Source organism: Heptranchias perlo, chromosome 17 (genome assembly GCF_035084215.1).
Source record: "Heptranchias perlo isolate sHepPer1 chromosome 17, sHepPer1.hap1, whole genome shotgun sequence".
Lineage (NCBI taxonomy): Eukaryota > Metazoa > Chordata > Chondrichthyes > Hexanchiformes > Hexanchidae > Heptranchias > Heptranchias perlo.
The window spans coordinates 18,085,236-18,109,662 of record NC_090341.1 but is presented as its reverse complement, the minus strand read 5'-3'; the positions used below and the strand labels follow the sequence as shown (position 1 = coordinate 18,109,662).

General features: G+C 48.1%; 1 pseudogene; it reads right to left on the bottom strand.

Annotated features, from left to right (window-relative positions):
- Positions 1–236: 236 nt before the first annotated feature.
- LOC137334427 (U2 spliceosomal RNA) lies at positions 237–398 on the bottom strand (annotated as a pseudogene).
- Positions 399–24,427: the final 24,029 nt, after the last annotated feature.

Genomic DNA, 24,427 nt, shown 5'->3' with positions numbered 1-24,427 from the left:
TGTAGCTGTATTGGAACAGCTTGGCTAGAGGCGAGGCTAGTTCTGGAGCACAAGTCTTCAGTGCTACAGCCAGGATGTTGTCGGGGCCCATAGCTTTTGCTGTATTCAGTGCACTCAGCCATTTCTTGATTTTTTTTATTAAGCGCAATATATCAGCTTTATTCTCAGCAATAATACATACACACGTAGAGAGACGCTGGGAAAGACCTGTTTTTCCTTTTGAATATCTCCCCAGAGGGAGGTGCACCGTTCCCAGAGACACTGCAATACTGGGTCGATGCGTGGAGTGGACGGAGCAAGCCCCTATTCCATCTCCCTGTTCCAAAAATCAATTTAATATACGGTCCCCAGATAGGGGACATATCAGATATTAAACTGATTTTTTTTCCAAAAAATATACTTTATTCATAAAATTTGCAGCAATACATACAATACAGTTGTCATATCACATTCCAAACGTACACAATATAGATTATGCAATTTTCAGGTTACATCAAGTACAGTTCAATGAAACACATTGGACATAATTACAGTTCATGACACTCTTGGGTGCCTCATTGCATTACACTCAATACAGGTGATTCATTACAGATTCATTGCAGATTTATTACGGGTACATTACATCAATTTGAGTTTTACATTCTGCCTGAGGGGGTTTTTCCCTGATTTCAGCCCCTCAGTATACAATGGCGGAAAGGCTCTAAACGGTTGCCTTTCCCCACAGAGCCTTTGCGGCGGCCGCACCCATCCTCAGTGTGTCCCTGAGCACGTAGTCCTGGACCTTGGAATGTGCCAGTCTGCAACACTCGGTCGAGGACAGCTCCTTGCAATGGAAGACCAGCAAGTTTCGGGCAGAATCCTGTGTTACGGAACTGCTCGGGACGAACCTGGACAGATACCACTGCATCTCTCTCCAGACCTTCTTTGCAAAGGCACATTCCAGAAGGAGATGGCTGACGGTCTCGTCTCCACCGCAGCCTCCTCGGGGACAGCGCGCGGTGGCGCTGAGAGTCCGGGAGTGCATGAAGGATCTGACGGGAAGGGCCCTTCTCACCACCAGCCAAGCTAGGTCTTGGTGCTTGTTTGAAAGCTCTGGCGATGAGGCGTTCTGCCAAATGACATTGACAGTCTGCTCGGGGAACCAACCGAGAGGATCCACCATCTCCTTTTCCCGCAGGGTCTCGAGGACATTACGTGCGGACCACTTGCTGATCGCCTTGTGGTCAAAGGTGTTTTTCTGCACAAACTTTTCCACGAAGGACAGGTGGGGCGGAACGGTCCAACTGGACGGAGCGTTCCGTGGCAGCGTGGCCAGGCCCATCCTTCTCAACACCGGGGACAGGTAGAACCTCAGCACGTAGTGACACTTTGTGTTTGCGTACCGAGGGTCTACACACAGCTTGATGCAGCCGCACACAAAGGTGGCCATCAGGATGAGGGCCACGTTGGCATGATATCACGTGGAGTGAATCGAATTGGCTGGAGACTGGCTTCTGTGATGGTGGGAATCTCGGGAGGAGGTTGAGATGGATCATCCACTCGGCACTTCTGGCTGAAGATGGTTGCAAACGCCTTGTCTTTTGCACTCACGTGCTGGGCTCTGCCATCATGAGGATAGGGATGTTCACGGAGCCTCCTCCTCCCGTTAGTTGTTTAATTGTCCACCACCATTCACAACTGGATATGACGGGACGGCAGAGCTTTCATCTGATTCGTTGGTTGTGGGATCGCTTAGTTCTGACTATAGCATGCTGCTTCCGCTGTTTAGCATGCATATAGTCCTGTGTTGTAGCTTCACCAGGTTGGCACCTCATTTTTAGGTATGCCTGGTGCTGCTCCTGGCATGCTCTTCTACACTCGTCATTGAACCAGATTTGATCCCCTGGCTTGTTGGTAATGATAGAGTGAGGGATATGCCGGGCCATGAGGTTACAGATTGTGCTGGAATACAATTTTGCCATTGCTGATAAACCACAGGGCCTCATGGATGCCCAGTTTTGAGCGGCTAGATCTGTTCTGAATCTATCCCATTTAGCATGGTGGCAGTGCTACACAACATGATGGATGGTGTCCTCAGTGTGAAGATGGGACTTCATCTGCACAAGGGATGTGTGGTGGTCATTCCTACTGATACTGTCATGGACAGATGCATCTGCGACAGGTAGATTGGTGAAGACGAGGTCAAGTAGGTTTTTCCCTCATGTTGGTTCTCTCACCACCTGCTGCAGGCCCGGTCTGGCAGTTATGTCCTTCAGTACTTGGCCAGCTCGGTCAGTAGTGGTGCTACCAAGCCACTCTTGGTGATGGACATTGATGTCCCCCACCCAGAGTACATTCTGTGCCCTTGCTACCTTCAGTGCTTCCTCCAAGTGGTGCTCAACATGGAGGAGGACTGATTCATCAGCTGAGGGAGGGCGGTAGGTGGTAATCAGCAGAAGGTTTCCTTGCCTATGTTTGACCTGATGCCATGAGACTTCATGAGGTCCGGAGACAATGTTGAGGACTCCCAGGGCCACTCCCTCCTGACTGTATACCACTGTACCGCCACCTCTGGTGGGTCTGTCCTGCCGGTGGGACAGGACATTCCCAGGGATGGTGATGGAGGAGTCTGGGACGTTGGCTGAAAGGTGTGATTCTGTGAGTATGGCTATGTCAGGCTGTTGCTTGACTAGTCTGTTGGACTATCATCAAGACTGCTTACTTCCACCTCTGCAACATCACCTGTTGCCATGGCTACTTCACCCCCACCACTGCCAAAACCCTATCCGTACCTTTGTCCTCCTTGTCCATCTCCCATTCTCCATAAACTCCAACTCTTCCAAAGCTCAGCTGCCCATATCCTACCCTGCACTGATCCCCATCATCCTTGTATTCATTCATCTACATTGACTCTCTATCCCCAATGCATTGGATTTAAAATCCTCACCTTTAAATCTCTCCATGGCATAACTTAACCCTACCCCTGGAACTTCCTCCAGCCTTGCATCCCTACTCGCTTTCTTTGGGCTTCTGACTTTGGCCCTCTGTGCATTTTTCCAATTTTCACCTCATCATTAGTGCCAGCGCCTTCACCCTCCCCAACTCTTCTCTCTGGAACTCCCCCTCTTATCCCCTCCACCTTTTTCCCTTAAAAGATGTTTTAAAACCCAACATTCCAACTAAACTTCTGATCACCTTTCCTAACCTCCCTACTATGACTCGGCATCCATTCCATTTTATCTTTCTCCCCCTCTGTAAATATCCTTGGTACGGTTTCCTATGTTAAAGAAATGCAAGTTATTGTGCTGCAGGAAACCCTTTCGTTGCAATGAATATTGAGGCGACCAGCAGAGATGCATTTAAGGGGAAACTAGAAAAACACATGAGGGAGAAGGGAATAGAATGATATGTTGATAGGGTTAGATGAAATAGGGAGGGAGGCGGATTGTATGGGGCATAAACACCGGTATGGACCAGTTAGGCCAAACGGCTTGTTTCTGTGCTGTATATTCTATGTAATTCTATGCTGTATATTCTATGTAATTCTATGTAAAAGTTCTTCTGTAGCCACTTTAGTCCTGGTATTTACTCGGGCCATGAAGAGAGGATGGGGGAGGATTGCCAGATGGGAAACACAGAAGTACGGCTTTCCCAGTCATCAGAACGTCTTTTAAATTTTTTCAGCAGGTTTCCCGCCCGACAAGCAGCATGATTGACAGGCTGGCCGCCTGTTTGGATGGGAAAGCAGACGGGAAGTGGATGCCAGGTAAGTAGGATATCAGGGTGGGGGTTGGGGGTTGGGGCCGGACACAGGGAGGAGGTCGGTCATCGGGCGGGGGGAAGGGGGAGGTCAGCCAGTTGGGGTCGGTCGGAGATGGTGGGGGGGGGGGGAGGGGGGGGGTTGGTCAGCCTGGTGGGGTCGGTCAGAGATGGCGGGGGGGCGCGGTCGGAGATGGCGGGGCGGGTCGGAGATGGCGGGGCGGGTCGCGGTCGGAGATGGCGGGGCGGGTCGCGGTCGGAGATGGCGGGGCGGGTCGCGGTCGGAGATGGCGGGGCGGGTCGCGGTCGGAGATGGCGGGGCGGGTCGCGGTCGGAGATGGCGGGGCGGGTCGCGGTCGGAGATGGCGGGGCGGGTCGCGGTCGGAGATGGCGGGGCGGGTCGCGGTCTGTGATGGCGGGTCGGGTCGCGGTCGGAGATGGCGGGGCGGGTCGCGGTCGGAGATGGCGGGTGGGCCCGGGTCGGAGATGGCGGGAGGGCCCGGGTCGGAGATGGTGGGGGGGGCGCGGTTAGAGATGGCGGAGGGGGGGGGGTGCGGTTGGAGATGGTGGGGAGGCACGGTCGGAGATGGCGGGGGGGGGGGGGGCGCGGTCGGAGATGGTGGGGGCGTGGTCGGAGATGGTGGGGAGGTGCGGTCAGAGATGGCGGGGGGGAGGTGCGGTCGGAGATGGCGGGGGGGGCGCGGTCGGAGATGGTGGGGAGGCGCGGTCGGAGATGGCGCGGGGTGGGTGCGCGGTCGGAGATGGCGGGGGGGGGCGCGGTCGGAGATGGTGGGGAGGTGCGGTCGGAAATGGCGGGGGGGGGGCGCGGTCGGAGATGGTGGGGAGGCGCGGTCGGAGATGGCGGGGGGGGGTGCGCGGTCGGAGATGGTGGGGAGGCGCGGTCGGAGATGGCGCGGGGTGGGGGGCGCGGTCGGAGATGGTGGGGAGGCGCGGTCGGAGATGGCGCGGGGTGGGGGCGCGGTCGGAGATGGTGGGGAGGCGCGGTCGGAGATGGCGGGGTGGGGGCACAGTCGGAGATGGTGGGGAGGCGCGGTCGGAGATGGCGCCGGGTGGGGGCGCGGTCGGAGATGGTGGGGAGGCGCGGTCGGAGATGGCGGGGGGTGGGGGCGCGGTCGGAGATGGTGGGGAGGCGCGGTCGGAGATGGCGGGGGGGGGGGCGCAGTCGGAGATGGTGGGGAGGCGCGGTCGGAGATGGCGGGGGGGGGGGGGGGGGCGCGGTCGGAGATGGTGGGGAGGCGCGGTCGGAGATGGCGGGGGGTGGGGGCGCGGTCGGAGATGGCAGGGGATCCCGGGTCGGAATGGTGGGGGGGTCGCGGTCAGAGATGGCGGGGGGTGCGGTCGGAGATGGCGGGGAGGCGCGGTCAGAGATGGCACGGGGCAATTAAAGCCAGCGGGATGATAGTTAAAGAGCCATAATGTACCTCATTGAGGTACTTAAGGCACCTTATGTGTGACAGATTACGTGGTTAGAACAATTTTTAACTTACCTCGGCGGCTTTCCCACGTCTTCTGTTTCACACCTGGTGAAACGAGGTGTGAAGGACCAGATCAGGCAAAAAGAAACAAAATAAGTTACATAAAAAACCACTGTACGATGTTAAAACACAAAATCAACCTACCTTTCCACCCTGCTCCGATGTCCGGTGTCTCCCTCTCAGTTCTCTCGCAACCCGTCAGATAACGAAGCAGTCCGAGCCCACATGCAGCAAGACCTGGACAACATCCAGGCTTGGGCTCATAAGTGGCAAGTAACATTCGTGCCAGACAAGTGCCAGGAAATCACCATCTCCAACAAGAGAATCTAATCACCTCCCCTTGACATTCAATGGCATTACCATCGCCGAATCTCCCACCATCAACATCCTGGGGGTCACCATTGACCAGAAACTTAACTGGACCAGCCATATAAATACTGTGGCTACAAGAGCAAGTCAGAGGCTGGGTATTCTGCGGCGAGTGACTCACCTCCTGACTCCCCAAAGCCTTTCCACCATCCACTAGGCACAAGTCAGGAGTGTGATGGAATACTCTCCACTTGCCTGCATGAGTGCAGCTCCAACAACACTCAGGAAGCTCGACACCATCCAGGACAAAGCAGCCCGCTTGATTGGCACCCCATCCACCACCCTAAACATTCACTCCCTTCACCACCGGCGCACTGTGGCTGCAGTGTGCACCATCCACAGGATGCACTGCAGCAACTCGCCAAGGCTTCTTCAACAGCACCTCCCAAACCTAGAAGGACAAGAGCAGCAGGCACATGGGAACAACACCACCTGCATGTTCCCCTTCAAGTCACACACCATCCCGACTTGGAAATATATCGCCGTTCCTTCATCGTCACTGGGTCAAAATCCTGGAACTCCCTTCCTAACAGCACTGTGGGAGAACCTTCACCACACGGACTGCAGTGGTTCAAGAAGGCAACTCACCACCACCTTCTCAAGGGCAATTAGGGATGGGCAATAAATGCCGGCCTCGCCAGCGACGCCCACATCCCATGAATGAATTTTTAAAAAAATCTCCCCTTCAACACCGCCCCCGATGTCTCCCCAAACTCCCCTTCTTCACCCCCCATCTCCCCTTCTTCACCCCCCCGATGTTCCCACCGATCTCCCCTTCTTCACCCCCTGATTTCCCCTTCTTCACCTCCTGATGTTCCCCCGATCGCCCCTCTTCACTCCCCGATCTCCCCTTCTTCACCCTCCCGAAGTTCCCCCGATCTCCCCTTCTTCATCCCCCGATGTCCCCCCGATCTCCCCTTCTTCACCCTCCCAAAGTTCCCCCGATCTCCCCTTCTTCATCCCCCGATGTCCCCCCAATCTCCCCTTCTTCACCCCCTGATCTCCCCTTCTTCACCTCCTGATGTCCCCCCTGATCACACCTCTTCACCCCCTGATCTCCCCTTCTTCACTGCCCCTTCTTCACCCCCCCGATCTCCCCTTCCTCACCCCCCGATCTCCCCTTCTTCACCGCCCCGATGTCCCCTCGATCTCCCCTTCTTCACCCCCCCGATATCCCCCCGATCTCCCCTTTTTCACCCCCCGATATCCCCCCGATCTCCCCTTCTTCACCTCCCCCTATATCCCCCGATCTCCCATTCTTCAGCCCCCGCGATATCCCCCCGCTCTCCCCTTCTTCACCGCCCCTTCTACACCCCCCCGATCTCCCCTTCTTCACCGCCCCTTCTACACCCCCCCATCTCCCCTTCTTCACCCCCCGATCTCCCCTTCTTCACCGCCCCGATGTCCCCCCGATCTCCCCTTCTTCACCTCCCCCTATATCCCCCCGATCTCCTATTCTTCAGCCCCCGCGATATCCCCCCGCTCTCCCTTCTTCACCCCCCCGATATCCCCCCGATCGTCCCTTCTTCACCGCCCCGATGTCCCCCCGATCTCCCCTTCTTCACCGCCCCCTATATCCCCCCGATCTCCCAATCTTCAGCCCCCGCGATATCCCCCCGCTCTCCCTTCTTTACCCCCCCGCTATCCCCCCGATCTCCCCTTCTTCACCCCCCATCTCCCCTTCTTCACCGCCCCGATGTCCCCCCGATCTCCCCTTCTTCACCCCCCCCGATGTCCCCCCGATCTCCCCTTCTTCACCCCCCCCGATATCCCCCTGATCTCCCCTTCTTCACCCCCCCGATATCCCCCTGATCTCCCCTTCTTCACCCCACCGATCTCCACTTCTTCACCCCCCCCGATGTCCCCCCGATCTCCCCTTCTTCACCCCCCCCAATGTCCCTCCGATCTCCCCTTCTTCACCACCCCGATGTCCCCCCGATCTCCCCTTCTTCACCACCCCGATGTCCCCCCGATCTCCCCTTCTTCACCCCCCCGATCTCCCCTTCTTCACCCCCCCGATATCCCCCCGATCGCCCCTTCTTCACCCCCCCCGATGTCCCCCCGATCTCCCTTTCTTCACCCCCCCGATATCCCCCCGATCGCCCCTTCTTCACCGCCCCCTATATCCCCCCGATCTCCCATTCTTCAGCCCCCGCGATATCCCCCCGCTCTCCCTTCTTTACCCCCCCGCTATCCCCCCGATCTCCCCTTCTTCACCCCCCATCTCCCCTTCTTCACCGCCCCGATGTCCCCCCGATCTCCCCTTCTTCACCCCCCCCCGATGTCCCCCCGATCTCCCCTTCTTCACCCCCCCCCGATGTCCCCCCGATCTCCCCTTCTTCACCCCCCCGATATCCCCCTGATCTCCCCTTCTTCACCCCACCGATCTCCCCTTCTTCACCCCCCCGATATCCCCCTGATCTCCCCTTCTTAACCCCCCCGATATCCCCCTGATCTCCCCTTCTTCACCCCACCGATCTCCCCTTCTTCACCCCCCCGATATTCCCCCGATCTCCACTTCTTCACCCCCCCCGATGTCCCCCCGATCTCCCCTTCTTCACCCCCCCCCGATGTCCCTCCGATCTCCCCTTCTTCACCACCCCGATGTCCCTCCGATCTCCCCTTCTTCACCCCCCCCGATGTCCCTCCGATCTCCCCTTCTTCACCACCCCGATGTCCCCCCGATCTCCCCTTCTTCACCACCCCGATGTCCCCCCGATCTCCCCTTCTTCACCCCCCCGATCTCCCCTTCTTCACCCCCCCAAAATCCCCCCGATCTCCACTTCTTCACCCCCCCGATGTCCCCCCGATCTCCCCTTCTTCACCCCCCCCGATGTCCCTCCGATCTCCCCTTCTTCACCACCCCGATGTCTCCCCGATCTCCCCTTCTTCACCCCCCCCGATGTCCCTCCGATCTCCCCTTCTTCACCACCCCGATGTCCCTCCGATCTCCCCTTCTTCACCCCCCCGATATCCCCCCGATCTCCACTTCTTCACCCCCCCCGATGTCCCCCCGATCTCCCCTTCTTCACCCCCCCCCCGATGTCCCTCCGATCTCCCCTTCTTCACCACCCCGATATCCCCCCGATCTCCACTTCTTCACCCCCCCCGATGTCCCCCCGATCTCCCCTTCTTCACCCCCCCCCGATGTCCCTCCGATCTCCCCTTCTTCACCACCCCGATGTCCCTCCGATCTCCCCTTCTTCACCCCCCCCGATGTCCCTCCGATCTCCCCTTCTTCACCACCCCGATGTCCCTCCGATCTCCCCTTCTTCACCACCCCGATGTCCCCCCGATCTCCCCTTCTTCACCCCCCCCCGATGTCCCTCCGATCTCCCCTTCTTCAACGCCCCAATGTCCCCCTGATCTCTCCTTCTTCAACCCCCCGATGTCCCCGCGATCTCCCCTTCTTCACCCCCCCCGATGTCCCCCCGATCTCCCCTTCTTCACCCCCCCGATATCCCCCCGATCTCCCCTTCTTCACCTCCCTGATTCCCACCGATCTCCCCAGATACTCCCCTCCGATTTTCCCCTCTCCATCCCCCGATCTTCCCCTCTCCCCCCACCCTGATGTTCCCCCTCCCCTCACCCAATCTTCCCCTCTCCCCTCACCCGATCTTCCCTTCGCCCCTCACCCGATCTTCCCCTCTCCCCTCACCCGATCTTCCCCTCTCCCCTCACCCGATCTTCCCCTCTCCCCTCACCCGATCTTCCCCTCTCCCCTCACCCGATCTTCCCTTCGCCCCTCACCCGATCTTCCCCTCTCCCCTCACCCGATCTTCCCCTCTCCCCTCACCCGATCTTCCCCTCTCCCCTCACCCGATCTTCCCCTCTCCCCTCACCCGATCTTCCCCTCTCCCCTCACCCTCGATCTTCCGTTCTAATGCCAGATGACATCTCTCTCTCTCTCTTTCTCTCCTCCCCCCTCATGTTGCAGCTCCCGATGGCAGCCAGCCGATCAATCAGGGCAGGAAACCCGGAGAGCACGTTAATTATCATCAATCACGATGCGATCGCATCGGAAATGGTAAGGTTTGTTTATTCGGGTTTGCCACGCGCACCTTCACCACCCCCGCTGCCAACCCACCACCATTTCAAAATTGAGCCCCTTCTGTATCACAATATATGCACTCTCCACCCTACCCAAAACCAGGCGAAAAACGTGGTAAAAACCCAGGTCAATTTGGGGAAGAAAATGTGGGAAATTCCTCTCCGACCCCCACCCCACCCCAGGCGATCTAAACTAATCCAGGAGATCACTCTGGCCCTGGTAATTCTATATATTACATTACCTGCCTTTTGTAAGAGGTGATCTCCGCCCCAGCCAGAAACAGGTCCAGCTCTCTCTTGAAGGAATTCAGCAAATCGGCATCCACTGCATGAGCTGACAGCCTGTTCCAGAGGTCCACTATTCTCTGGGAAAAGAACCATCTCCTGACATCTAACCTAGATCTGGTTTTATACAACTTAAAATTGTGACCTCCTGGTCCTCCCTAACGTATTTAATTGGAACAAACTGTCAACATGAACACAATCTATTCCCTTCATCATCTTATAAACCTCAATCAGATCACCCCCAAGTCTACACTTCTCTAAAGTGTGGAGTCCCAGCTCTTTTAGCCTATTTTGATAACTCAGATGCTTTAAACTGGGAGTTAATCTAGCAGGCCTCCTTTGCACCTTTCCAATATATACATTTACTCTAATTTTCAGGGGGGTCTCCCTTTGGAGAACAATTTCATCTAAACTGGTTGAATATTTTTGAAAGAGCAAGAAAAAGTTGCAACGGTTGGACATCTGAAATAAAAACAGAAAATGCACAGCAGGCCAGTCAACATCTGTAAAGAGAAAAAACAGACTTTATGTCCTTTTGAGTGTGTACCCTTCATCAGAACAGCAGGCTGAGACGTAAACAGGCATTTTATTAAGGTAAGAAACTTGAGAGTGGGGGCAGGTGGAGGAGAGAGAGAGAGAATTAACAGAAACACCAATCACAGAGAAGGATCGAATATGTTAAGTGGTCTACAAACTGCTTAATATGAACAGGTGCTATAAAAGATCATAATGCAGACATCAGGAAAGGACAAAAGAATATGTAAAGATTGGGGGAGGGTGTGAAAAGATACACGAGAGGTTCATTTACAGGAACATGTGAGACATGATGAAAAATTAAAGAAAGAGAGCAAAAAGCTGCAGATATGAAATTAAAACAGAAAATGTAAGCAAAACATGTCAAACATGGATCAGTCAATCGCAAGAAGAGAAAAAGAATGAGTTTGCATCATGGGCTCCACCCCCACCAATTAAACAATCAAACTGACTATTACTTTGTAGAGAGAGGAGGAAGGAAACACTTTAGGCCCTTGAGTAAAAACATTGAGCTAACCTCCTCCTCATATTTGTCAGAGTCTGTTGTTTCGAACAATACTATACTTGTGGACATGTGTGGGGTATCACATATATTTGGGGTTGTCTAGGAAACCTGCCGGTGCTGCTGTGTATGACAAAAGTGTAACTGGTTCATCCTCCACTAATCTACTTATGCAGATGTGTCACTAGGAGCCAGCACTTACCCTATACCTTTGGTATGACAGGAACGTTATACAGACTTATGACTCATAGCTGTTAAAGTGAATTATGTTTTGCCATGCTCCATTCTAGTCTCTGGTGAGTAGCAGCTCAAACTGGGAACTAATCTCTCTCAGGTTAACCATTTTAACTTCAGAATGATTGGTTTGTAAGAGTGCAGAATGGAAATGCAGACGGCAGCCACTGTATAACAAATTGTACTATGTTTATTTAAAAGAAAATAGAAATTCAAGATGCAAAACTTGGTGGCGCTCTGTAAAGTTTGGCTAAAATAAACACAACAAAAAGGCTATCCACGCTATCAGAAAGGGTGGTGGGGGGGGGTTGTGTGGGTGTGGGTGTGGGGGGGGTTGGGCTGGTGAGTAAGGGTGGAGTGGGGGTGAGCCCTTGCTGGCAGCAGCCCACAGTATCTATGTAGAGCCAGGATGAGCATTCCTGCTCCTTCTGGTTCCATTAAAGAATAACTTGTTTTGGGACCGTTCTTGGAGTGGTCAAGAGCAGTCCCTTTAAGGACTGCTGTTTAGGCCTCTTAATGCCTGGACGTATGAGTGGAATATGTGCAGTGCATGCCCTGCCCTTGTGTCTCTTAAACTTGCAATCGGTGGTTCTAACTATGCCATAGGACCCCAATTTGCACAGTAAAGTAGTCTACCATCTGAAGCAGGCAGATGCTTCAGCGCCCATGTGAAAGCCCCGTTAAAAATTGGCGACGGTCCGATTTTCAGCATTAATGGGGCGGTAAGTCTACCGGCTCCATTTTGAGGCTGTTACTATCCCATTAATGCTGATTTTGGTCAGTTAAAATCAGCCCCCATGTGTATATCAGGTGAACACATGACTGGGTTTAGCTGTGATGCCATCAGTCTTGGCACTCATTGTTTAGGTTCAGAAATGGAGATAAAGGGGGACTGCTAACACTATTGACATCATACCTCAGCATGAATCAGCATCTCCAGAAAGGAGGTGAAGAAACTGGCAGAAATAAAAGCAGAAACAAATCCCAAATTCCACATTCCTCAATGAGTCTATGTGGCTGCAGAACATTTTGATGTAATGCCATGCAGATCCACTTTATTGCACTATCTTTGAGAACTACACAAAAGTGTGCTATAAAGGTGCCCTATAAAGGAGGTATTCTGTTAATGAGTAGCTACAAGCAATGCATATTATGTTGTACATCATAGTGTATCAGACAACTAGGATGGGGTAAAGGGTACAGTTTACTGCTACATTTACATCAATACCAAGTGGTTTTGAGTGTGCAGACACAAATATGGCTGTGTAACTCAGGAGACCATTGAGCAGACTAAAGATGTAGCACATGAGACTCCCTCCAAGAGATCCTCTTACAGCCATTTGAGTTTGTGCTTAGTGTGGTATAACTCCAGCCAGACTGTACTTTCTGACATAGGGCTACTGGTGTAACACTCTGTCCATAATAGTCTTTGGCTAACGATTGACTGTTGACATCGGACAGTCCTTATTTGAAAATCATTAAAGTGATCCAGATGTATGAAAGTGCGGAAATATTGGCAAAGGCCCAAGCCCATCTGAAAGCACTTTCAATAATTTAACTATCTGTCGCTTCCAAAAATGGTAAACACGTTTGTAAATATTTTGTTTAAAAAAATCTGCGAATACACAATGAATGGGAGGACCCTAGGCAAGACAGAGGGTCAGAGGGATCTTGGTGTGCAAGTTCACAGATCCCTGAAGGCGGCGGAACAGGTAGATAAGGTGGTAAAGAAGGCATATGGGATACTTGCCTTTATTAGCCGAGGCATAGAATATAAGAGCAAGGAGGTTATGATGGAGCTGTATAAAACACTGGTTAGGCCACAGCTGGAGTACTGTGTGCAGTTCTGGTCGCCACACTACAGGAAGGATGTGATCGCTTTGGAGAGGGTGCAGAGGAGATTCACCAGGATGTTACCAGGGCTGGAGCGCTTCAGCTATGAAGAGAGACTGGGAAGATTGGGTTTGTTTTCCTTGGAGCAGAGGAGGCTGAGGGGGGACATGATTGAGGTGTACAAAATTATGAGGGGCAATGATAGGATGGATACTAAGGAGCTTTTTCCCTTCGTTGAGGGTTCTATAACAAGGGGACATAGATTCAAGGTAAAAGGCGGGAGGTTTAGAGGGGATTTGAGAAAGAGCTTTTTCACCCAGAGGGTGGTTGGAGTCTGGAACTCACTGCCTGAAAGGGTTGTGGAGGCAGGAACCCTCACAACATTCAAGAAGCATTTGGATGAGCACTTGAAATGCCATAGCATACAAGGCTACGGACCAAATGCTGGAATATGGGATTAGAGTAGACAGGGCTGATGGCCGGCGCGGACACGATGGGCCGAAGGGCCTCTATCCGTGCTGTATAACTCTATGACTCTATGACTCTATGAAACATGGCACTGAGACAAATGGAATAAACTAGTCATTTAAAAAATAAAATACAATATGGCCTGTATCAAGTCACTTAGATTAAGCAGCCATCTTGTTCACATCATTTCCTTGTGATAACCCCAGCTGCGATAGAACTACCTAACTTTCTTAAGTCTTCAGATTTGGCCAGTGACTATTTAAAGTAATGCAGATTTTGCAAAACAGACAAAAATCCTTCCTCAAATATAGTGCGGTTTTTTATGCTGTGCTAACTGTTTGAGTACTGCCAAAACAAGGTGTTGAGCATTTAAAATGCACCTTTTTAAAATAAAATCTCCAAACAAGTTTTTATTGCAGATATCATCAACTGAGATGTTTTTTTGTTTTTCTGTTGATGTGTCATGGTGATTCTATATTCTGCATGAAGTGAATAACATAAACATAATAGCATTACAAAACAACTGGGAATTTCCATCAGTAAACCATACCGCACGCATTTTGCACTATCACGGGAATTAGATCTTATTTTTGTTTATGACCTACTTCTTGAAATCTCCCATCAGTATTATTAAAATTGTGGTTCTCAATGAAGATTGTACTTTTTTTTTAATCACTCTGTATCTGCTGTTTACAGTTACAGATATAAAGTCTGTTTGACTAATGTTCCCATGAGCTGACTAGAAGCTATTAAAATGGATCAGAACTTTTAAGAGAGACTAAATTCTATGGTAACCACCAGGATAAGGTTATGCTGCCCTTAGCTTTGAATTCAGATTTAAAAATGAGTTGAGGAAGGTGCAGTCAGTGACATTTTGTCACTAATACTATTCTGTAAAGACTTTTGTTTTCAAACCCGATGGTGCCTTACAGTACTTGTAAGCAGGTAGTAATCCTACAGCAATCCCTGGGAAAAATTCCAAATCCGTAACCGTCAACAGAGAGATTTAAAAAAGTAACAAAAAGTAACATTTAAATAAAAAAGCCTTGATATTCTTAAAGATAAACAAGAAAACAATTATTTTTATTTGTTTTTTTTGTGGACCTGTGCTGAAGGTTCTGGCACTTTCTGGGGTTCGGTTCCAGGGGTGATGGGTGAGTGGGACTTGGTGCAGGATAGGATATGAGCAACACAGTTCTGGATGAGCTGCTGTTTATAGAGGTTGATGGGAGGCCAGCTCGGAAGCCACTGGAATAGTCGAGTCTTTATGTGACAAGGACATTGATGAGGGTTTCAACAGCAAATGAGATGAGGTGGAGGCATGGACAGTTAATATTACTGAGGTGGAAGTAAGTGGTCTTTGTGGTGGAGAGGATATGAGGTCAGAAGCTCAGCTTAAGGTCAAATCGGACTCCAAGGTTGGTTCAGCCTGAGACAGTGGCCTGGGAGAGGGATGGAATCATTGGCAAGGATATGGATTTTGTGGTGGGGGCTGAGGAAGATGGATTTGGTCTTCTTAATGTTTAACCAAAGGAAATTGCAGCTCATCCAAGACTGGATGTTGGACAAGCAGTCTGACAACACAGAGACAGTACAGGGGACGAGAGACGTGGTGGAGAGGTAGAGCTGGGTGTCATTAGCGTACATGTGGAAGTTGACCCACATGTCTGCAGATGATGTTTCCAAGGGGCAGCATGTAGATGAGGAAGAGGAGGGGGCCAAGGATAGATTCATGGTAGAATTCCAGAGGTAATTGTGAGAAGAGAAGCCGGTGCTGAATATGTTCTGGCTATGATCAGATAAGTAAGAGTGAAACCAAGTGAGGGCACTCCCACTGAGCTTGACAATGGAGGAGAGACATTGGAGGAGAATGGCGTGGTCAACTGTGTCAAAGGCTGCAGAGAGGTTAAGGAGGGATAATTCACCATGGCCACAGTCACAGCGGATGTCATTTTTGACTTTGGTTAGAGCTTTTACAGCCATGGCAGGAATAGAAACCTAATTGGAGAGATTCAAACAGGCAGTTGCAAGAAAGATGGACACAAATTTGGATGCAACAACACGTTCAAGGACTCTGGAGAGGAAAGCAAGATTGGAGATGAGATGGTAGGTTGCAAGGACAGAGGGGCTGAGGATTGTTTTTTTGAGGAGGGGGGTGATGCTGGCGTACTTCTAAGGGAGGTGGATAGTAACTGAGGAGAGGGAACTGTTTACAATGTCGGCTAACAAGAGTGCCAGGAAGAGAAGTTGGGTGGTCAGTTTAATGGGAATGTGAAGGGACAGGAGGTAGATCTCACAGATGAGATGAGCTTAGAGGAGGCCTGCGGGGATGCACTGAAATCCAGCACATATCACGGATAACAATCAGGATGAGGAATTCTGGCTGATTTTTATTCTACTTGGGGCACTGAAGCAAGCTGCTGCACGTCTAACCGCATGCTGATTGAAATCAACTAACTAAGCCCAGGCTGGGGACATGAACCTTGGACTTCCCTGGTTGGTATGGCTAGGTTCCACACTGAGCCTTCTAAAATAAATGAAAAGTGGCTTATTCTGAATGATCCAGCAACATCATGCTGGAGTAAGGAGACGAGATCAATTGAATATTTAGCTAGGGATGAGTGATTCAAGAAACTGAGTATCTCCTCCTCTATCTCAACATTTGATGGCCAATTTACTCTTACCTTATTAGTAGATAATGGAGATTTTTTTTTGTAATTGCAAGTTATTTGAAATGGATTTTCAATTCAAGCAACCTCCAGTTCCAAGTAATAACGTGTGTATTACAGAAACAAATTAAAAATTCTTACAGTCAGAGTAAAGAAAGGGGGAAAGCACCCAGTGCGAGAACAAACTCAAAATAAACGGAAACAGAATGAAGGGTGTAGGCTGGGATTTAAGGATGGAGGAGGTCGCAGAGATGTGCAAGTGTGCTAGAGAAATTTTCAAGTGTGCTAAGTGTGATGAGAAAGTGTGATTAAAAACACATATAATTCGTATCGATAAACAGACAGAAGAGGTCATGTTTAAAAACACAGTCCAATATTACAGTATTAAAGTTTAAAACCAAAATTCCTAACTTCCAGCAGAAAAAAAGATTTAAACATTCATCCAAAATAAATGCAAACACGGTTCATCTGGAATGACAGGCCAATGGCTATAGAGATGGGTTTCTACTATGATTGTATTTCAGAAATGATTCCCATGTTTTAATAGAGTGAGTTGTTGTGTAATTGTACAAGTCGTGCCAACTGTGACAATGGATCCTGTGAATCATCCCAAGAACTGAAAAGAACCTGTTTCTTTTTGAAACACGGCAACAATGTTGAATCTTCTTTTCAGCTGGAAACATAATCCATGCAGGTCTTTTATGAATGCAAAGATTGCACGGAGGGTCATTGTAATCACCAAATAAGAAGTTAGAATGGCTTAAAGTGTCAAGGTGAAAGAACTTAAAGTTCCAACTGAAACACCTGCATTTCAAAGACAGTCCTAACATTCTTCTACCTTTGACCTTGAAAGGCCATTCTAACCTTGTTCTGACTAAGATTTGTAATATTTTCCAGGATTCAGTACAGATTTCCCCAGAGGCCAGTATATACAGCATAGAGTGCATGGCATTCATTTACCTTATCATTCAAAGGAGACAGCTGGAACCATTTTGCAGTGATTAGGGGCCACACGTTGGGTTATGTGCTTGCAGCACTTTCTTCTGAAAATGAATGGGCAACAGTTTCAATCATGTGTCACAGACATATCTTAATAGAATGCATATTTTTACCATTTTCCTTCTTTCCATTTCATTTGGAAGTAGTGCCTTGAAGAAGGAGACCCTAGAAAGCAGGAGAGAAGTCAATTCCTTAAAAAGAGAGGGTCCTTCCTAAAAATATCTATTGCATGTTTAAAACAACTTACATCTTCAAATGACTTTCAGTTGGACTAATAGTACTAGCTACAAGTACAATTTATCTTAGCTATTAATCATTTTAATGATATGGCTGTATAAGGATTTCCAAGGGCTTTTTGCATCAACTAAAAAAGTATGGTGATGAAAAATGCATTGTTGCTCACTACCATTCAAGATTTTATCCAATCATTTGTTTGAAAAAGAAATGAGGTTGTGATGGTAGAGTGTCATACCCTGGGGGTGAATGGTGATATAAATTTTATAATCCAGCTACCTAATTTTGTAACATAGGAACATAGGAACAGGAGTAGGCCATTCAGCCCCTCGTGCCTGCTCCGCCATTTAATAAGATCATGGCTTATCTGTGATCTAGCTCCATATACTCGCCTTTGGCCCATATCCCTTAATACCTTTGGTTGCCAAAAAGCTATCTATCTCAGATTTAAATTTAGCAATTGAGCTAGTTTGCGGAAGAGTTCCAAACTTCTACCACCCTTTGTGTGTAGAAATGTTTTCTAATCTCACTCCTGAAAGGTCTGGCTCTAATTTTTAGACTGTGCCCCCTACTCCTAGAATCCCCAACCAGCGGAAATAGTTTCTCTCTATCCACCCTATCTGTTCCCCTTAATATCTTATAAACTTCGATCAGATCACCCCTTTACCTTCGAAACTCTAGAGATTACAATCCCAATTTGTGTAATCTCTCTTCGTAACTTAACCCTTGAAGTCCGGGTATCATTCTAGTAAACCTACGCTGCACTCCCTCCAAGGCCAATATGTCCTTCCGAAGGTGCGGTGCCCAGAACTGCTCACAGTACTCCAGGTGCGGTTTAACCAGGGTTTTGTAAAGCTGCAGCATAACTTCTGCCCCCTTGTACTCTAGTCCTCTAGATATAAAGGCCAGCATTCCATTAGCCTTATTGATTATTTTCTGCACCTGTTCATGACACTTCAATGATCTATGTACCTGAACCCCTAAGTCCCTTTGGACATCCACTGTTTTTAACTTTTTACCATTTAGAAAGTAACCTGTTCTATCCTTTTTTGATCCAAAGTGGATGACCTCACATTTGTCTACATTGAATTCCATTTGCCACAGTTTTGCCCATTCATCTAATCTATCAATATCGCTTTGTAATTTTATGTTTTCATCTACCTGTTGAATTGATTTTGTAACCTGGTGAAGTGACTTTATAACCCAATGAACTGATTACATTATTCCAAGGCCACACATGATTAGTTGAATTTGGCCCAGTTTAGGCCATTTTACTTTGACTATATCTGACTTTTTAAAACCTTATAACTTTTTCCAAAGTGGATGCTCAGAAGACAAATAGCCATTCTATCCACTTAGGTCCTGGGTCTTTAAAGCCTAGGCGGTCTATGAGGGTATCCCAGAGTGCTACAAGATAATTAGCATTCAGTCCATCTGAGGCTGGGTTTCCAAACACCGTATTGGTGACCACAGACCTATATGCTAACCTAGAAAATTCACAAAAGCTAATCAGCAGCTTCAAACTAACTGACATAGCCCCATAAAAATTGACGACTCAAAAAAACAAGACAACCAAAAGCAGCCCTGAATATAAACCTATGTCCAAGGCCTGTGCTTTAAGGTGACTGAACCTACAACCTTCTGACTCAGAGACAAGAGTGCTACCACTGAGCCAAACTGAACTGAAGGCAAAGTGCACAGGGGCACACTAGGATCTCCAGCTGGGTCAGGCTATAACATAATCTCATCTGCCAAAGGAAGATATTTAAGATGTGTCTAGGCCATTCCTTACAATGTCAACCAACACATCATTGATGAAGATATTGAATAGGATGGACGACAGTGGACAATCTTGCCTGACTCTTCTTTTTAGAGAGGTAGTTCAGTGAGTCTATCATCACATGGATCCTGGAGCTGGAGTACATATCCCAGTTAAAGTCATTGTTTACAGCTTCTTCATGAGACACATGAGAATGGAAGAATTTCTAATATCAATGAAAGCAGTACAAATGGGTTTCCCTGAGCCTTACAACACTCCAAGATCTCTTATAACACCAGAACATAGGCCAGACAGCACTGGAGACACTAACATTATCAGCAAACGTTGACATGTGGACACAATTGTGTAAATGTTGACTGTCACAGTCATGCGCCAACAATTGTAATGATTGCACAGTGTCCTGAGAATCCTGTAGTCTACATTTTGTTTTTTTACCTATATTTTTTTAATGTTTTCTGCAATGATAGCGCTGTTTTCCTTTGGTTAACCCACACTGTCTATCAGGATTTAGGACTGGAGTGTACAGACTATGTCAATATTTGCAGTGGGTTTCCCCACACAGAGAAGTCTGCAAATACTGACTGAGGCAGTCAGTTGTTGTAGTTTCCTATTGTCTTGCAAATTACTGAGCGTGTGCAAGGCATGTGACAAGAACTGAGCAACAAAAGCAGGCTCATTTTTTTTCTCTGAGTCTAGTGGAAGTGGGAGCCTGAGAGTCTAGTACAGAAAGTGCTAGGGTTAATGCTGCAAACCTACCCTCCCAATGGGGAAGCCACACTCGAAGGGAGCATTGATTGGTGGTGGCATTGCAGCTCCTGTACTCTGACTGACGCTCCCTGTCAACATGGTTCCTCGCTGGGAGTGCAGAATTAGCCCGAATATCTTTTAAAAATAAATTTGGTGAATTTTTATGCTCATCAAAGTGAAGGATGTCAATGCCCGGAGAGGAACAATTTTTCCATTTCTGTCAAATGTTGTCAACATCACACATTGCAGAGTCGACTATAGCCAGCTGTGCTGGATAGCTCCATTTACTCTACCCTAACAATATGCCTTTGCTCCAACCTCAGAAGAGCATCACCTACCAGTGTGAATTTTTCTAAGGTTATGGGTTCAAGTCCTACTCCAGAGACTTATAGAATAATGGAATCATTACAGCATAGAAGGAGGCAATTCGGCCCATCATGCCTGTGCCAGCTCTTTGAAAGAGTTATCCAATTAGTCCCACTCCCCTGCTCTTTCCCTATCGCTCTGAAAATTTTTCCTTTTTAAGTATATATCCAATTCACTTTTGAAAGTTACCATTGAATCTGCTTCCACCACCCTTTCATGCAGTGCATCCCAGATCATAACAACTCTCCTCATCTCCCCCCTGGAATTTTTTGCCAATTATCTTAAATCTGTGTCCTCTGGTTATCGACCCTCCTGCTAGTGGAAACAATTTCTCCTTATTTACTCTATCAAAACTCCTTATAATTTTGAACACCTCTATTAAATCTCCCCTTCTTTGAGAACATAATCTAGGCTGACATTCCAGTGCAGTACTGAAAGAGTGCTGCACTGTCAGAGGTGCCGTCTTTCGGATGCAACGTCTACCCTCCCAGGTGGATGTAAGGTCCCATGACACTATTCGAAGAAGAGCAGAGGAGTTCTCCCCGGTGAACTCCTGGCCAATATTTATCCCCCAACCAACATCACTAAAAACAGATTATCTGGTCATTATCTCATTGCTGTTTGTGAGACCTTGCTGTGCACAAATTGGCTGCCACATTTCTTACATTATAACAGTGATTACACTTCAAAAGTACTTCATTGCTTGTAAAGCACTTTGGGTCATCCTAAGGTCATGAAAGGCACCATATAAATGCACAACTTTCTTTCCTTAACTGTTGTCAACATCATAGAATACAAAGTCAGTTACGGCCAGTTATTCTCTACCCTAACAATATGCACTGCAGCAACTCGCCAAGGCTTCTTCGACAGCACCTCCCAAACCCGCGACCTCTACCACCTAGAAGGACAAGAGCAGCAGGCGCATGGGAACAACACCACCTGCACGTTCCCCTCCAAGTCACACACCATCCCGACTTGGAAATATATCGCCGTTCCTTCATTGTCGCTGGGTCAAAATCCTGGAACTCCCTTCCTAACAGCACTGTGGGAGAACCGTCACCACACGGACTGCAGCGGTTCAAGAAGGCGGCTCACCACCACCTTCTCGAGGGCAATTAGGGATGGGCAATAAATGCCGGCCTTGCCAGCGATGCCCACATCCCGTGAACGAATAAAAAAAAACCTTTGCTCCAACCTCCAAAGAGCACCTCCTACCAGTGTGAATTTTTTAATTTTCCCACCAGCAATCCTCATGGCCTGTGAGTGTGTAAGATTGCCAAGTAATAAAGGGAGAAAATAGAAAATAACTTACAACAAAAAAGGAACTATTTTGAGTCTAAAACCATGATTGTTACTGCGTTGACCAGATGTCACTTCAATCTCAACAAAATATGCATGAGTTAATAACATTTAATCTCTAATGTGGAAGTTCTTTCCACACTTTGTAACCACTGTTGTTAATGCTATTATCACTTTAATCCTCCATTCAGTTTCTGCTCCTGGGGGGAATGCTCTGAGAACCACCTGTTCACACTTTAGTTCAACTTGTTTTGCTTTTAACAGTGACTGACCAAACTGGATTCTTTCGCCTATCACAATCCTATATACAAAATGCATAACACTGTGGCTGTAAATACTAAATCAAGTGCCCTTTGGTATTGCAACATCGGAACATGTAAAATGTTTCAAGTTTCAAGTTTTTTTTTAGTTCAGCTATGTATTTTTCGAATAGCTATCACCTGTTAAATAATGTTATATAATGTGAATCCTGTAAATAACATTCCATTTATATTAGTATTTATTTGGCAATAATAGAATAATCTTTCAACATGGCTTCATGTGACAAGACGTAATTTGTAGTTCAAGCAATTTGTTGTGTGTAATGTTCAGGACCAATCCCACCAATTTCTGCACTTCCATGCTTATTTGCTGCTCAAATGGCGCAATTTTGCACATACACTTCTGGAGACTGTCAATTTGGTTTGGCACCCTGAGACGCAGCTGGTCAATGAAGATGAATAACATTTTGAGTTTGCAACTAAACATGGAGAGAAAGGGGTAGATCTTGACTCTGTGCGATAGTGTGAAACGGGTGATAGCGAGTCGGCAGCCTGTTTTACATCTCTCCCAATTTTGATGCCAATGGAAATAAAGAGTGAGTGCAGCATCAGTCACACAGTGGCATGGGCTGAGCAGATACATATAGTGGGAACAGGGTGAAAAGGTCAGCATAGACACAAGGAAAGAGAATGTATAGTGTGAGGGAATGAGAGTCACTGATACACTGAGCTTCGCGCTGAGAGTCAGCTTGAGAGACTCTGCAATTGGCCTTGCAGTTTTTAGTACTTCTTGCAATGATATTTGGGATACAGTGCCTTCCATCTTTCTGTGAGGGATATTACAGCCAATGATTAGTGTCTCATTGAAATTATTAATGTGCCAGTGTTTGAGTGATTAGGCTGTACTGGATTGCAGATCAGACAACTGATTGAAACCTGAGATAATTGAGTCTTCTAATCATTGGGGCCGATTTTTGGGTTCGGTACACATCAGGTAGGTGATGGAGCAATCGCACCATGTGCCCAATGGTGCCAGCAGGAGGCCTGAACCATTTCCACTGTTGGGCATCCTTTGCGTAATTTCAGCAAGCTGCCAGTGCTCAATGAACGCTGAGTGTCAGCTCGCTGATCGGGGCAGGCAGCAAGTCTAGCGGCTGCTTCGCGGAGCCGAGGCAGAAGACAAAACATTCACATTGCTCCTTGCCCCAAAAAATCACTTTAAAAAACTTACCCGAAATACTTACTTAAGGGCAGCTGCTTAAGTTGTACTACTTTCCAGTATCAGTGGGCGGAGCACACACAGTGCTGGCTCCGCCCATTTGCATCTGAAAATTGCGTTGGGTCCCACAAACAGCATGGAACCCCTATTTAAATATTTTAATAAGGCTTCTGCCTGTTATTGATTGGGAATGCTGGCCACCCATTCTGAGGCCCGCTTGAAATTTGAGTCGGATGGGCCTTGGGCAGCCAGTGGGCGGTGGGGTTTTAAAAAATATATCAGTTTGCTGACTGCCTCATTTTTCAGTGTGAGCAGGGCAATAGTTAAATAAAAATAGTCCCCAATGTCTCGGATCCCAGAGTGGTGGAGAGAACGGCTGAATGGAACAGATAAGTGCCTTTCCAGCACATTAAATACTTTAAATAATTACATTAAAATCCGGTAATCAGTCACTAAAAGTTTCTGAATAATTGTAATTTTGATTACATAGAGGGGCATTCACTCAAAACCAGAAGCGATGTTTGAGGTGGGACCTTGCACATTTCCACTCCCCTCCCGCCTCCTCCACCACACATTACTGTTGCATCTACCTACGAGGTCCATGATTCTATTCTACTGGTTTAACTATAGGTTTTTTGATATATAATAAATTAGCTGCCTTAATTTCTGCATATTGCCATCAAATTGTTGTTTCCTATTCATTAAGTCCATGACACAAAGCAGTAATTGACATTCTTTCAATCTGTATTTCGAGCCATCCTGTCATGTTCTATATAACTTTGAATGGTGGCCTTATTAAGCAATTAGTGTCCTTAAAGTTATATGCTCTCTACTGTGGGCACTAGAGGGCGCTCACATGCCAGTCATTAACAATTGAAATTATGCCCGATGGCGAATCCGTCACCAGAAGTTGAATTTGCTTTTTGGATTTTGAAAACGTACTTTAATTAAGGATTCATCATTTTCTAGGAAAATCAAATTAAGGCATTAAGAAGACAAAATGCACTAACACACTGCACGTTTTTAGTAACCATGTACTTAGCTCGGTAGAGACCCATTGATCTTAACATTTGGCAAAAGCAGTTAATGCACGGAATGATGCTGATCAATAGATCAAAAGAGCGAAGGACCTACACACACACACACACACACTGTGAAGCTGCACACCACTGTACTGTGTCTATCGAATATGATTGTAAAGTACTTTTCCAAGGCAATGTACAGCTGAGATACAGCTCAGACTATTATGTATTTTACATTAAAGGTCAGTTGCTATCTTTTGGACTTACTGTTACCTTACTAGGGGTTATCAATTGTCATAATGAAAACTGAAAGATCTTATTGA